The 16,088-nt window shown below is 36.0% G+C and overlaps 1 pseudogene; it reads left to right on the forward strand.

Moving 5' to 3' along the window:
• The first annotated feature begins 8,547 nt into the window (after nucleotides 1-8,547).
• On the forward strand, nucleotides 8,548-9,938 carry LOC101593274 (annotated as a pseudogene).
• Nucleotides 9,939-16,088: the final 6,150 nt, after the last annotated feature.

The raw sequence follows: 16,088 nt of genomic DNA on the forward strand, positions 1-16,088 counted from the left end.
TGTTATTGTTACTTGAGATAGTCTTTCTTTTTGGAGAAAAATGTAGCCTCATTGTTATTTTCAATTGGATTTCTCTAATGTGTAGCAACATTGAATTTTTCCTATATTTATCGGTCATTTGCACTTCTTCTGAGGGGTATCTACTTATCATATCTGCCAATTTATTATTGGCTGTTTTATTTTGGGGACACATTTTTTTTTGCGATCTTTAAGTGTTCTAGATGCTAGTCTTCCTTCATAGAAGTGGGTTGATGGAAACCTTCCCCCGCAATTTTGTACTTTGTTTCTTTACTCTGTTGGTTGTCTCCTTTGCTGTGCGGAAGTTTTTTGATTTGATAGACTCCCATCTGATTTTTCATATTATTTCTTGTGCGAGTGTAGTTCTATTCAAGATATTTTAACTTAGGTACCTATCTGCAAGAAATTTACCTATTTTTATCTTGCAGAGGATTTTTGATCCATTTTGATTTTACTTTAGTACCTGGCTAGAGATACAGACCTAACTCAGCTTTCTGCATGTATGTAATCTGTTTTCTCAGCACTGTTTACAAAGAGGCTATCTCTCCTCCAGCTAATTTGTAGCCAGATTGTCAAAGGTCAGATGACTTAAGATACCTGAGGCCTGAATCAGCATCCTCTGTCCTTCTGTTGCACGTGCCTATCTTTGGGCAGTGCCACGCTGTTATCACTACAGCTTTGTGGTAGCATTTGAAATTCGGGGGTGTGATGCTTCCTACTTTCCTTTCTGCCTCAGCATTGCTTTTCCCATTATGAGTCTCTTCTGATTCCATATGAATTTTTGTTTTGGCTAGTTTTATGTGCCTGTTTGTACATAAACTGAAGATGTTGGTGGCTGTCATCTTTAACATCAACCAAAGACACAGTCTACTAGGGTCCCATGAATTCTTTGAAGTGCTTAATATAGACTGATTACTTTAATATTCTTCTTTTTTATTTTAATATTCTTGAAATCCACCAAAAGACTTCAAGAGCACAGGGCCAGGGAGATAGCTCAGTGGCACAAGTGCCTTCCTGGCAAGTATAAGGTCCTGAGTTCTATCCCTCATAGAGACAAAAATAAATTATCCATGCCCAGATATATCATATAAGGCCAGACAAATAGCTCAGCAGATTAAAGCGCTTGCAAGCAGGCACAAGGGGCCAGGGATTCCATCCCTGGGCCTGCTGCACCAGCCCCGCGCTGACACAGCCATTGAGACTAGGCATGGTGGCACCACTCCTGTAATCCCAGCTCTTGGGAGGCTGTGAACAGGCTGATCACTATGAGTATGATCTAGTAATGAGACCCTGAACACCCTGTAGCCCCTTCCCTAAAATACAAAAGAAAAAGAAAGAAAGAAAGAAAAAAGACTTCAAGAACAAATAACCAAATTCAGCATTGTAGCAGAATACAATGATTCCTTCAATAATTCCATATGAATTTTTACTTTGACTAGTTTTGTTTATTTTTATGTTAGGAATGCCATTGATATTTGTTTGGGATTGCATTAAATGCATCTATCGATTTTGATAGTATGACCATGTTGACAGTACTCTTTCTGCCTATCCAGAAACCAAGAACAACTTTCCATTTACTGATAACAACTTGAGTATCCTTTTTTGGATTCCTCAGGATCTTTTTATAAGACCCTTTACTTCTTGGTTAAGAAAATTTCTTTTTTCTTTTCTTTTTTTTTCTTTCTTTCTTTTTTTTTTTTTTTCAGAACTGGGGATTGAACTCAGACCCTTGCGCCTGCTAGGGAAGTGCTTATTCCCTGAGTCATCTCCTTGGCCCCAAGAAAATTTCTAAATATTTAATTGTTGTCTATATGTATCACAAACAGTATTATCTTCCTAATTTTTTTTCTAGAAGGATTCATTATTAGAGTACAAAAATGATTGTGATATTTGGGATGATTTTGTATTCTGCTACAATGCTGAATTTGGTTATTTGTTCTTGAAGTCCTTTGGTGGGTTTCAATAATATTAAAGTAATCAGTACATATTACACACTTCAAAGAATTCATGGTCCCCAAGTACCTTAAAAGACTGTGTCTCACGTTGATTTTAAAGGTGACAGCCACCAACATCTTCAGCCACCAACCACACTGTTTCAATGACTGACCATGACATCACTTCCTCTCCCATGGTGCATGTGCTGTAAAGCAAACCTCATGTCTTGAACTTCTTTAATAATTGGAAAATTCAGTGATATCCAATACAACATAAATATGCAACTCCATTTTGAAATGAAGTACCCTGAACCTTCTGCTGCAGCCAACTTTATGTCACTTATTTGTGAGGATGTAGATGTAGTAAAAATTTAAAAAAAAAACTGAGCTGTAGCTATATTAATGATGTTAACTCATACAAAGCAAATTAAACTATGAATGTTCACAGAAAATTAAGTTTACCCATAAGGTTGCTACAGAAGTGGAGATGAAGCGGACTCAAAGGACTTCCATAGGGGCCGGGGAGATGGCTCAGTGCAATAAGCACTTGCCTGGCAAGCACAAGGGTCTGAGTTCAATCCCCAGTTCTGCCACAGGAAAAAAAAAAAGACTTCCATACAGTCCAATGAAAGTGTGATAAATACTAAATGAAAATATGACAAAATATTTACAGCAGTTTAATTTTAGGTGATTAAATTTCTCCCTATGTCTCCATAACATACTCATAAATGATGAATATTCCTTTCAAAAGGAATAAATTAAAATGAAATATCCACAAAAACAGTTTAAAATAAAGCAACACTACTCATAACACAAAAACAACACAAAAATGCATTCCAAATTGATTCATTTTGTACTTATATTCCTTTGGCAATCTTAGATTATTTTATATCAATACAGATGCATGTTTATTCATGCAAGTATACATATTTTATTTTTGATACATTTATATTTCTTGATAATCTATACTTGAAGTTATTAGATGAATCTTTAGGTGTAAATAGTGCTGAGTATTTTTTTTTTTTCTGAACTGGGGATTGAACTCAGGCCCTTGCGCTTGCCAGGCAAACACTTATTCTACTGAGCTAAGTCCCTGTCCCCTGTGCTGAGTATTGATGGACTTGAAGGATAATTTTGAGTAAAGCAAGATGAGAACAATTGTAAGTATTTTATTTTTGTGCTTCATAAAATTGTTAATAAATTCATTCTTTATCAAAGTAATCAAGTTTATAAATAATTGCAAATGTAGTAAGATCTCTTACACAGTTGAGAATATAATTTCTGCACTAATATGAACTTGTTAATTCAACTTTTTGTTGAAAAAGTACATATATGTATGTACAAAACTTATGAACAGTTTATACTGCTTTTTTCAGGTTACAGCTACTATACTGCTATTATTTAAAGAACACTTTTGAGGAAAAATTAACTTCATAGCTTCAGTCTTTTTCCTTAGCTCTCTGGATTTCATTGTGACAGATGAGTTCAGAACTGTGGTGCAAACTGGCATGGCCACAGAGTAGAACGCTAACCTTGACCTAGTTATAATGAAATGTTGTGTTGTCACTCAGGCTAAAGGAGTCATTAAAGTCTGACAGCATTGCCTCCTGTCAGCTTTTCCCGAATCCCTAAGGAACAAAATGTCTACCAGAATTATGACTTGGTTTCACTATTTTTCCTTTGGAGTGACATGTTAACTAATTAAAAGTAACCTGTTGCATTTCAGTTCTGGCCATCTACGAGCTGAAGGTCAGCCCTTAAGGAATTTTTATTGACGTGGCAGCTTTGCTTTTTATGGATACATCTTCATAGCAAATGTGGCTGGGAAATATAAAAAAAGGAAAGAAATAAACCAAGCAGTCCATTCAAAGCCCCGAACTTTGACTTAGTATTTTCTTTTATTAACTTGTGGTTTCCTGGCCAATAATCTTTTATATCTGAAAGGAAAAGCAAAGGCAGATAAAAGTTCTAAGGAAATATAATTACATTTATAACACAAAGTCTAAAATTACATGCATTCATAATGATAATCAAAATACAATGCTGCAAAATACAATGCCTGATATTGAAACTCATTTTAAAAAGATATTTAAATGTATAAATAAGGTCTGTATGTCAAAGAAGAAATTATGAAATGAGTTTTAAAAAGAGCAATTTGGGTAAATTTACCATTATTAAGGATCAAAGAAACATGAAAGAGGTCACAATGAATGCCTGGGATCATAAGCTAAGAGGCAATTTTCATCCATTAGCTATTCTCATATTTTTAAACATAAAAGAACTAGAGAGGAAAAACAAAGGGTAGTTTGAATTAATTTCCTTGTAGAACTTTAAAATGCTTTTTCTATTCAGATTTAAAATTTTAGCATAATATATTCTGTGATTGGCCTGTGAATGTAGCTGTATACCATTAATAAAATCAAATAAAAAAGAAAAGGCTATTAAAGTTTAAAAATGTTTTATTTCTGGTAGAAGCAGTGTAAAAGATAACATGTTAATGATTTCTAAGTAAAAACAAACCACCATGCAAATTATCATTAATTAAGCAACACATTTAGTAAGCAACTTATCTGACAAAAGGCGATCATATCATTAAAAATTATTTTAGATGAAGAATTAAAAAATCAAGAATTTTGTTAAGGACGAAAGAGAGGTCCAGTCTTTGGGAACCGGATTTGAATTCATTACCAACTTTAAGCTGTTAGGATATTTTCATTCATAGACAATTAAATTCTTTGTATCATGCCTATTTTTGTTTTGTTTTTTGCTTGTTTAGTTTCTGGTTTTTTTTTTTTTTTTTTTTAATTTTCGAGATAGAGTTTTTCTACTTAGTTCAGGCTGGCCTTGAATTCGCTACGCCATGCATGTCGACCTTAAGCCTGTGGCAAGCCTTTTGTCTCAGATTCCCACATGCGGGGGGTTACAGGCCTGCATCCCCAAACAAGGCTTGAGTTGTGTCTTTCTAACGGCCCAACAATTTTGATTTTCCACAGAATCCAGGCTGTTTCTTGATACTCATTGGATTTGTCTTTTAGCCAAATATACATTCGGTAAAATTTCTGCTAAGTTCTGTGTCAATGTCCTTTGCAAATGATTTTGATATGGGAGATCCTGCGCTGCCACAGGAAGATGAGAAAGGCCTGGTCAAGCCTCAGAGTAATAAGAACTGGCAACATAATGCAATTTATGCAAACAACCCGTTACTCAGCATATCTTTCTGTAACCATGAAGATTTAAAAGGAGAATTGTTAAAAAATACTCTAGGAGTTCAGGAGGAAAGCTATAGATGTATTACTTTCCCTCACGCATTGAAAAGGAAATCTCATTTATTTTATTTTATAATATTGAGAAACAAATATCAATGGGAGTTTCAAAACTGATCGATAGGACAGTTTCAATAATTGATGCATTGTATATTGTTATCTTCTTAGTGATTATCCGCAGTACAGGATGAAGACAGGATATCATATCCTGTTCAAACACTATTAGTACAAATCTTTCTTCTCACTGAATTAAGTGAAAGTAGCTGTATATCTATCCTAATTATTCTGTATATACAGATACAAAGTGGTCCTTCCTTTATATCCCCTTTTTTGTTTAGTCCTATCAGAAATGGGCATTCCATTGGCATCTAAATGCTATAGGTGCATAATTCAGCAAAACAATCCAAAACAGTCCAGCAGTCCACAACAGTAGTGGGTTATCCACAGAAGTTGTTGACTAGAGCCTTTCACAGCTCAGTATATTAATATGGCTTTAATTTATATACCTCATTTTTATACTTTTCTGCTGTATAGTTAAGACCAAGATAAAGCAAGACCCATATAACAAGAAATGTAACTGTTGTATCTGATAAGGTCTGTCAAGTACCCTCAGGATTTATCCTGTAACACTGTACTGCAGTTTGTAGATCCTTTGTCAGTGTCAGCCATGTGGATGAGTCACAGCCATTGTTTGACCAATTTGCTGTCTGTGAAATCCTGACAGAATGTTTTCTCTCCAGGTGACTCTTCTTAGGCACACTCTACGTCATCGATCATGTTGCTCTGTGACCCCATAATCCCCTTGATCAGAAACTGTGGGATACAACTGAGTTACATGATGCTACATTATAGGTTCTCTTATGTCCTGAGTCTTCATTGAACTTGAAAGGTTAGGGCCAAAATGTTGACTTTCCTTGCAGCTCTTCTTTTTCTCTAGCTTTTGGTCTGCAAACTTAGGTTGTTAACCCTCCAGAAGAGAAGCTTATTATTACTTTACAACATATGCCATTGGGTTTAACTCCACTATCTGTCTGAATATCAAATATCTTAGGCATAACACGGAACAGGTATTTTCCATCAAGTATTGATATGTTAAAAATTAAGTTCCTACAGAATATGACTCAGGACACAGGAGAACCTATACTGTAACATCATGTAACCTAGTGATTTTTACATGAAAGTTAGAATTGGTTTTAAGAAAATCTGATACTTTACTTAAATTTCAAAGATTAGCTTTGCACAGAGAATTTAAAAAATTATATAAGGGAGAGGCACATATAACAGACACAGGTGAGAATGTGTTAAATCACATATTTAACATATGTAATATTTTTTATATTTTTGAACTAGCATTGTAAATGCAGTAATGGTGCATTAGAGTATAAGAAGTAAATAATGGTCTAGGGCTCCAGAAAAATGTTTCTGTACTTATCCCGTGAAAAACCTCGCATTACACATTTAGAGACTTGCACTTTGGGTATAGTGTTTACGTTTTATCCTATGGAGAGCCATCAGTGGTGTTATTGGCATAGAAGAATTCATTTACCAGATTCACTTAAGAAATAAAACACTTTTGACAATGTGAAAATTGAATATATGCATGAACAGTTATGTACCGAGAGAATATTAGCAAGCTAAAAATAGGAAGTAATATATAAGACCAAACGTAGAGGGTTAATGTGTGATTAAATAGGAAACTATTTCTAGAATACAAAACTTTGTAAAGGTTGAGGACTCACGTATTGATATTCCCACTGTCTACTATGCACTACACCAAAACTGTTATTGGAGTGTATTAATCACCTCTTTCATTGCTTGACAATATATTCAGTACTTAAAAGAGAAGAGCAGCTTAAAGTTTTAGAAGTTTCAATTAACAGTGGCATGATGTGCAAAACTGCTTAATTCATGGCAGCAGATAAGCAACACAGAGGAATCCTGGAGGCAGAATTCTTTCTGAGGGGAAGAGTCCAAGAATCAGACATAATAGAAGTCATGCATCCATGAACCCCCAGACATACCCTGAAATGTGGTATTTACTGATGCCCTAGTCAGATCTGAAGACGTAAAAGGTATTAAGCCAGTTTAACTGTCACAAACATTTTTAGTGTAGATAACACTATAACATGCATCTGAAGTTTGAAAATAGCAAATAATATGAGCACAATTTTAGTTAACTCTGGAATGAGACATTACTTCTTAGGAATTAATACATACTCCAAGACAAAAGATAGTGGGTTAAGTCTGGCGTCGTGGTCCTGGCCTGTAATTGTAGCACTTGGGAGGGCACAGGAGGATTTCTCTGAGTGGAAGGACAGCCTGGGTTACATAAGTGAGCTCGGGGCCAGCCTGCACTACATAGAGGGAACTTGTCTCCAAAAAAGCATTATGTATGTTATGTAACACCTCTCCAGATTAAGCATCATGTACATTTACACTACTAAAATAGCAAATGGCATGGAGTATGTATAATGAATATTAAGAGGAATCATTAAACACCAATTGATAACTTCAGAAAATAATCTGTAAAATATATAAACAGACATACCTTTGAATTACAGACATCTGCCTTGTAAAATTTTTTTAAATTATCATTATGACAGAAATTTTAAAAGAGAGCCAATAATTATTATTTTTTGTTCCCTTGAAGATAGTATGTAGCTGAAGTTGACTTTCAGCTCACTATGAAGTCCACGCTGCCCCCAAACTGTCACATGACTCCCTGTGCTTCTCCAGTGTGAGTTTACAGGTATATATTACTCTTTAAAACAAAAGCAGAATATTTCAGTGGGAAAAATGTTATGTTACAAGTATATTCATATCTATGAATACTACACTCATTTTTTATTTAGTAACATTTTGCATGAATGTTAGTTAATGTTACAATACTGCATTAAATAATTTTAATTGCAACATATGAATTTGCTTATAAAAGTTACTTATAAGAACTACTAAGTCTATCTAAATCAAAATTGCTCTGGGGCAGGCCAGATAGCTCAGAGGATTACAGTGCCTGCTGAGGCAGATGGAGAGACCAAGGTTCAATCCCCTGCATGCTGTGCTGGCCCTGCCCCTGGGGCCTGCTGAGACAGCAGTTGAGACTGGGTGTGGTGGCGCATGCCTGCAACCCCAGCACTTTGGAGGCTGAATACAGGAGGATCACTATGAATCCGACCTGTGTAGTGAGTCCCTGCAGACCTTGTGCTATATAAATAAATAAACAAACTGTACTTATAGTCTATCCAAGCTAGTAGAAACAATCTTTACTTTTTTGCAATGGGTTTGCCACGAGAGCACAGGTGTAGTAAAACCACCACTAAATCAAAGCCAACATGAGAAAGGAAAAGACACACATTAATATCATCATCATCAGACACATAGACTCTGGCCAGTCCATCACCACAGCAGGCCATTTGATCTACAAATGCGGTGGCATCGGCAAGAAAACATTGAAAAATTTGGGAAGGAGGCTGCTGAGATGGGGAAGGGTTCTTCAAGTATGCCTGGGTGCTGGACAAGCTGAAAGCCAAGCATGAGAGTGGTATCACCACTAACATCTCCCCGTGGAACTTTGAGACCAGTAAGTATTATGTGACCATCACTGATGCCCCTGGACACAGAGACTTCATCAAAAACATGATTACAGGCACATTCAGGCTGACTGTGCTGTCCTGATTGTTGCTGCAGGTGTTGGTGAATTCGAAGCTGGTATCTCCAAGAGAGGGCAGACCTATGAGCATGCCCTTCTGGCTTACACACTGGGTGTGAAACAAGTAATTGTTGCAGTTAACAAAATGGATCCCATGGAACAACCCTACAGCCAGAAGAGATACGAGGAAATTGTTAAGGAAGTCAGCAGCTACATTAAGAAAATCAGCTACAACCCTGACACCATAGCTTTTGTGCCAATTTCTGGTTGAAATGGTGACAACGTGCTGGAGCCAAGTGATAATATGCCTTGTTTCAAAGGATGGATGGTCACTCATAAAGATTGTAATGCCAATGGAATCACACTGCCTGAAGCTTTGGATTGCAACATTCCAACTACTTTCCCAACTGACAAGCCTTTGAGGCTGCCACTGCAGGATGTCTACAAAATCGGTGGTATTGGCCCTGTCCCTATGGGCCGAGTGGAGACTGGTGTTCTTAAACCCAGCGTGGTGGGCACCTTTGCTCCAGTCAACTTCACAACTAAAGTCAAATCTGTTGAAATGCACCATGAAGATTTGAGTGAAGCTTTTCCTGGGGACAGTGTGGGCTTCAACGTCAAGATAGTGTCTGTCAAAGATGTCCGGTGTGGCAATGTGACTGGTAACGCAAAAATGACCCACCAGTGGAAGCTCTTTTCACTGCTTAGGTGATTATCCTGAACCATCCCAGACAGATCAGTGCTGGCTATGCCCCTGTTCTGGATTGTCACACAGCTCACATTGCTTGCAAGTTTGCTGATCTGAAAGAAAAGATTAATCCCTGGTCTGGTAAGAAGGTAGAAGATGGGCCCAAGTTTTTGAAATCTGGTGATGCTGCCATTGTCGACATGGTTCCAGGCAAGCCCATGTGTGTTGAGAGCTTCTCTGAGTACCTACTTCTGGGTCATTTCACTGTCTGCAATGTGAGACAGACAGTTGCTGTGGGTGTCCTGAAAACTGTGGACAGGAAGGCTGCTGGAGCTGGCAAGGTCACCTAGTCGGACCAGAAAGCTCAGAAGTCTAAATGAACATTATCCCTGCCACCTGCCACCCCAGTCTTAATCAGAGGTGGAAGACATGTCTCAGAACTGTTTCTCCCAATTGACCATTTAAATTTAATAGTGAAAGACTAGTTAATGAAAACAATGCAACGTAAAACCTTCAGAAGGAATGGAGAATGTTTTGTGAACCCTTATTTTGTGTGTGTGTGTGTGTGTGTGTGTGTGTGTGTGGCAGTTTTTAAGTTATTAGTTTTCTAAAATCAATACTTGTTAATGGAAACAACTTGACCAAAAATCTGTCACAGAATTTTGAGACCCATTAAAACAAAGTTTAATGAGAAAAAAAATCTTTATTTGTTATCGATTAAACAGTATAAATAGAATTTCCATATCATATACATTTAGTTAAGTGATTTAAGTATTACTAAAATAACTGTTCAAAATTTTTTTAAAGTATTCCATGATTTCATTATTTTAAACAGAGAATTTTTAGTTACCTCTTCTGCCTTTTGTCAAATAATTTTATTTAATGTATTTGGTACAGGGTCTCACTATGCAGCTCAAACTTGTAGTGATCCCCCTGCTTTCAGCCTCACCAGCACTGGAATTACAGGTATGCTCCACCATGCCAAGTCTCAGTGGGACTCAGTGCATCTGGGGTGAGGCTGACATGGCATGTGGTATTGGGGATCAAACCTGGGCTCTGCACATTCCAGGCAAGTGCTTAGTCTGCTGAGATATCTCTCTAGCCCCTCAAATCATTGTTTTAAATCTGTTTATTAATTGTTACCCAATTACAAGAAATATAAAAATTATGTGTATTGCAGGGTAAGATGAGGTATTTTGATAACATGAATGATTATATAACACACACACACATATATATATATATATATATATATCCTCAGATATTTGTCATTTCTTCATTGTATAAATATTTAAGTCTTACCTCTTAGCTTTTCAAAATATACAATATAATATCAATATCTATACACATTCTATTATGTAAAAGCTCACTGGAACATGTTACTCTTATTTAATTATATCTTAGCTTCAAGAAGATGACAGTAGCAAAATCAAAATTATTAGCTACCTCAAAAACCCCTGATCCCTTTGGTCTTTATATATTCACATGTTTTATGGGTCACAGATTAAATATACAGATAATTATTCACATTAAACCATCTGAATATTAAAATTAATACTTTCTTATTCAGTCTATTTTTCTATCTAGTTTTCTTGGATAGAAAAAAGTAAAAATTTGTCAATTGTCAGAGATGGAAGTTCCATTACAGTTAGAGAAGCTATACCTGTAGAAATCTTTAAAGGATCATAGGTCTGGCCAAATAGTTCAGTGGATTAAAGCGCCTGCAAGCAGGGGAAGGGGCAGGGGTTTGATCCCTGGGCTTGCTGTGCCAGCCACCTCCCCTCAGGGCATGCTGAGATAGTGATTGAGACTGGGTGTAATGACATGGGACTGTAATCCCAGCTCTTGGGAGGTTGTAAACAGGAGAATCACTACAAGTCCATTCTAGTAGTGAGACCCTGAACACCCCATAGATCCTTCCCTAAAATACAGGAAAAAAAAAATAAGCAAGATTCATATTGCTATGGTTTGTGTCAAGTAGTCCCCTAAAGCCTTATGCTGTGATTAGTCAGCTCCTAGAGTTTGGGATTAATTCATGATCCAATTCTGGGATTATGGGTATGAGTGCTAACGCAGCATTGCGTGGGGAACCTGCATACAACATAAGGAAGGGAGAGAGGCTTGCTACTTGCTGCTGTGGCTGCCCCTCCCTTTTGACTCTTGCTGCTTTTATTGTTTTTCTCCACCAAGAACTGCTGCCCTCTGCCATGTACCAGTCTGCCTTGGAGCCAGCTAACTATGGACTGAAACCTCCACATACTGTGAGCTATATAAAACTTTCCTTCCTTAATTTTGGGTGTCAAATATTTTGTCCCAGCAACAATAGAAAAGGAACAGAGACAAATAGTAAATGTAATCTTTATAACTTCTTATCAGTCTAAATTTTATTCAGTATATTTTACATTATCAAGTGTTTGACTGTTATAATAGAGTTTCTGATTAAGTAGAGGTAGAAGGACACCTCCCAGGCATGTCCCACTTCACTGGAAATGTGCTCATACTGGGCTGAGAAAAGATTACTGATCTACATTCTACTCTGCAGCAGTTGTTTAGTTATTTATTAAGTTGTGGCTATTTTTATGTTTCTCATCCTTCCGTCTACAGTCATATATTGATATTTACAACTTCTGTAGAGTAGAATCTAATGTTCTTCTACTTCTACTATGTCATGACAATTGGGTTATGTATAACAGTTAAAATGAAATATGGAACACACAAATGTTTTTGATAGATTAACTCACAAATGAAATATGTACAAAGAATACATATTAATCTTGTTTTGCATTCTTTTAGACAAAGATAAGCTTGGATAAATTTAAAATCACAATAAATTCACTATTTCTCCATCAACTAAAACTGCATCTTTAGTACATCTGATATATACAATAGTTCGTTCATCCAAAATTAAGCATATTCTCTTATGGTGAAAATATAAATGATTGCAGAGTAGATAATTAAATCAGCTAGGATGTTTTATCAAATGAGCCATGAAAATTGTGGTATGGCACTCATCCAGTTGGAAAAACCATTGAAATCTTGTCTTTTTTCCTGCTGCTTAAGGCTCTCAGTTGATTAAGGATGCCTAGACTTATTCTTGCCTTCTTCAACTGTACCTTGCCTTTCCTTACAAGACGAAATAAAATGCTGTTTTCAGTTATTCATAATGTTACTTTCATAATAACATTAATATTGGTGAGAAATCATAGAGTTGAGACACTAGTATTTGGTAAGAGTTGTCATTTTGGCCTGCTTAATGCTATTAGGTTTCTGTTTTTATTATGTTTTGTAACTCTGTTGAATATATTTATTAAACCTAGGAGATTTTTTTGCTATGTTTCAATTTCTACTTATCTGAATCAAATATCAAGAGAATGCAGCTATTTACAATAGCTACATTAAAGAAGACTACATTTAGCCAAAGAGGTGAAAGATTTCTAGATTAAAAACTAAAGTATCACAAAGCATGACGGTACACACCTGTAATTGCAGCACTCAGGAGAGTGAGCCAGGAGGATCACCATGAATTTGAGGCCAGCCTGGGCTACAAAGTAAGCCCAAGGTCAGCCTGTAGTGCATAGTCAAGGCTCAGAAACATAAATAAATAAATATATAAATAAATAAATCTAAAATATCAGACTGGGGAGATAGCTCAGTAGAACAAGTGCTTGCCTGGCAAGTGCAAAAGCCTGGGTTCAATCCCAGTACAGCCAAAATAATAACAATAATAATAATAATAATAATAATAATATAATTAATTAATTAAAACAATTGAAAAAGGTATAAAAAGATGGAAAGACATCTTTCATTCATTTATTAGAAGTGTTATTATTAAAATGTCATTATATCTGAAATGATCTAAAAATTCAATAGTTACTAAATACCAAAGTAAACCTTCCCAGAGCTACATAAAATAATCTCAACACTTGTATGGACCAAAAATAAGCAATAAACATACAAAAAGCAAATGTTCAGAGCATTGTGGAGCAACAGAATGAAGGATGACATGCTACTGGACCTGACTTGTAACTACAGTACAATGCTAGTACAATCAAAACAACATGGCAGTATCATAAAAATATATACACCAGAGACAAAAATAACATGACATCTAAATAGATGCAGAAAAAAATTTTGACAAAGTTCAACACTGAATTTTGACAAAAACCCTACAGAAAATTGGAATAAATGGTATTTACTTCAACTTGATAAAAGCCATTTATGACAAACCAACAACCAACATCATACTAGATGGACAAAAACAGAAAGGCTTCACTTTAAAATCAGAAACAAAACAAGGATGCCCACTGTCACCACTCTTATTCAAAATAGTCTGGGAAACAGTAGCCAGAGCAATTAGACAAGAGACAGAAATAAAAGGAATAATGATTAGAAAGGAAGAAATGAAATTATCATTATTTGTAAATGACATGATACTTTGTATAGAACAGCCCAAGAACTGCACTTCAAAAAGCTTGTAGATTTAATAAGGAAATTCAGTAAAATATCAGGCTGCCAAGTCAACATTCAAAATCAGTAACATTTCTATAAACAAACAACAAACACACTTAGAGACTAATTAGGGAAACATCAAATTTCACAATAGCATCCAAATAAAGAAAATATTTAGGAGTCAATCTAGCAAAGAAAGTAAAAGATCTATGCAATGAAAATCAACACTACCCAGAAAACAAGATATCAATAAGGATTTTGGAAAGATATTCTTTGCTCATGGAAAGGAGGAATCAGCATTGTTAAAATGGCCATACTCCCCCAAATTTTTACACATTTTAAATGAACTTCCAATTAAAATAACATTATTTCACCTCAAAAATCTAGATAAAACATTCCACAAATTCATCTGGAACCAGAAGAGACCTAGAATAGCCAAAGCAATTCTGTGCAACAAAGGCAAGGGAGAGGCATCACAATCCCTCACGTGAGATTACACTACAAAGCTACTGTGATAAAATCAGCATATATTAGCAAAAAAAAGAGGCAGACCTGGGGATCAATAGACCAGATTAGAAAATTCAGACACAATTGCAAACACACTTAGCTACCTTATCTTCGATAGAGGTGCCAAACATGTGAACTGGAAGTAAGATAAGCTCTTTAGTAAATAGTGCTGGAAAAACTGGCTTTCTACAAGTTAAAAGCTAAAATTAGACCCATGTCTATTACCATACACTAAATTCAAGCCGAAATATATCAAGAATCTAAATATTAAAACAAACACTAAATCCACTCCAGGAGAAAGTAGCCAGAAATCTTGAAGACAGGGGTAGCCAGAGGATTCATGAACAAAAAAACAATCTGTATGGGAAATACTTCAAAGAATCAACAACTTGGATCTTGTCCTATTGAAAAGCTTTTGCACATCAAAAGAAATCACCAACAAAGTGAAAAAACAGCCCACAGAGTGGGGAAACATTTAACCAGCTGTCCCTCACACAAATGACTTCTATGTAGAACACATAAAAATTAAAAAATCAGACCCTCCAAATTCAAAGAGCCAATCCATAGCTAGGCATTTTAGATGAATACACAGATCTAAGATGAAGAAATACAAAAAGATACAGTGGCCAGAGTTCGATCCCCTGTGTGCCATGCCAGCCCCGCCCATGGGTTGCCCTGATATGGCAATTGAGACTGGGCATGGGGGCATGTGCCTGTATACACAGCACTTGGGAAGCTGAAAACAGGAGAATCATTACGAGTCCAATCTATAGAGTGAGACCCTGTAGATCCTGTCCTAAACACAGGAAAAAAAAAAAAAAAAAAAAAAGAAAGAAAGAAAGAAAAGAAAAAGAAGTACAAAAAGTAAATAAATATCTGAAAATATGTTCAATTTGACTAGTCATTTGAGAAACGCAAATTGAAACAGCACTCAGATTTCATCTCCAGCAGGAAAGAATGCCTTATATCAACAAATCAGCCAATAACAAATGCTGTACAGATTGTTAAGGAGAGGAAGGCTTTTCCACAGTCAGTGTGAATGTAGACTGATACATCCACTGTAGAGATCAGTGTGGATGTTCCTTAAAATTCCAAGATTAGAGTGCCTATTCAATCCAGCTATTTATCTTCTGGGTATTTTTCCAAATTAACTGAAAAAATACCACAGTAATATACCTGCACCCATGGTCATAACAGCACAATTTGTCATAGTTAAATTTTGGAAACAACTCAAACATCCATCAATTGTAAAATAGATTAAAAAGATGTGGTATTTTGATACAATGGAGTATTTCTCAACTGTAAAACAGATAAACTCAAAGCTTTTATAGGTAAATAGATGCAAATAGAGACCATAGTCTTAAGTGAAATGAATCAGACCCGCATGTGTAACATTGTATTCTCTCCCTAGAGCAAGATCCTGAAAGAGTAAATAAAATCTGAAAGGCATAATAGATACTGTGACATGGAAAAAAAATTGTTGAAAGGTAAGGAATATCTGGGATGAAAGGATGGGGTGGGAGGGAGACAGAGAGAGAGAGAGAGAGAGAGAGAGAGAGAGAGAGAGAGAGAGAGAGAGA

The sequence above is a fragment of the Octodon degus genome, unplaced genomic scaffold, assembly GCF_000260255.1.
Source record: "Octodon degus isolate 3935 unplaced genomic scaffold, OctDeg1.0 scaffold00025, whole genome shotgun sequence".
In the NCBI taxonomy this organism is placed as follows: domain Eukaryota; kingdom Metazoa; phylum Chordata; class Mammalia; order Rodentia; family Octodontidae; genus Octodon; species Octodon degus.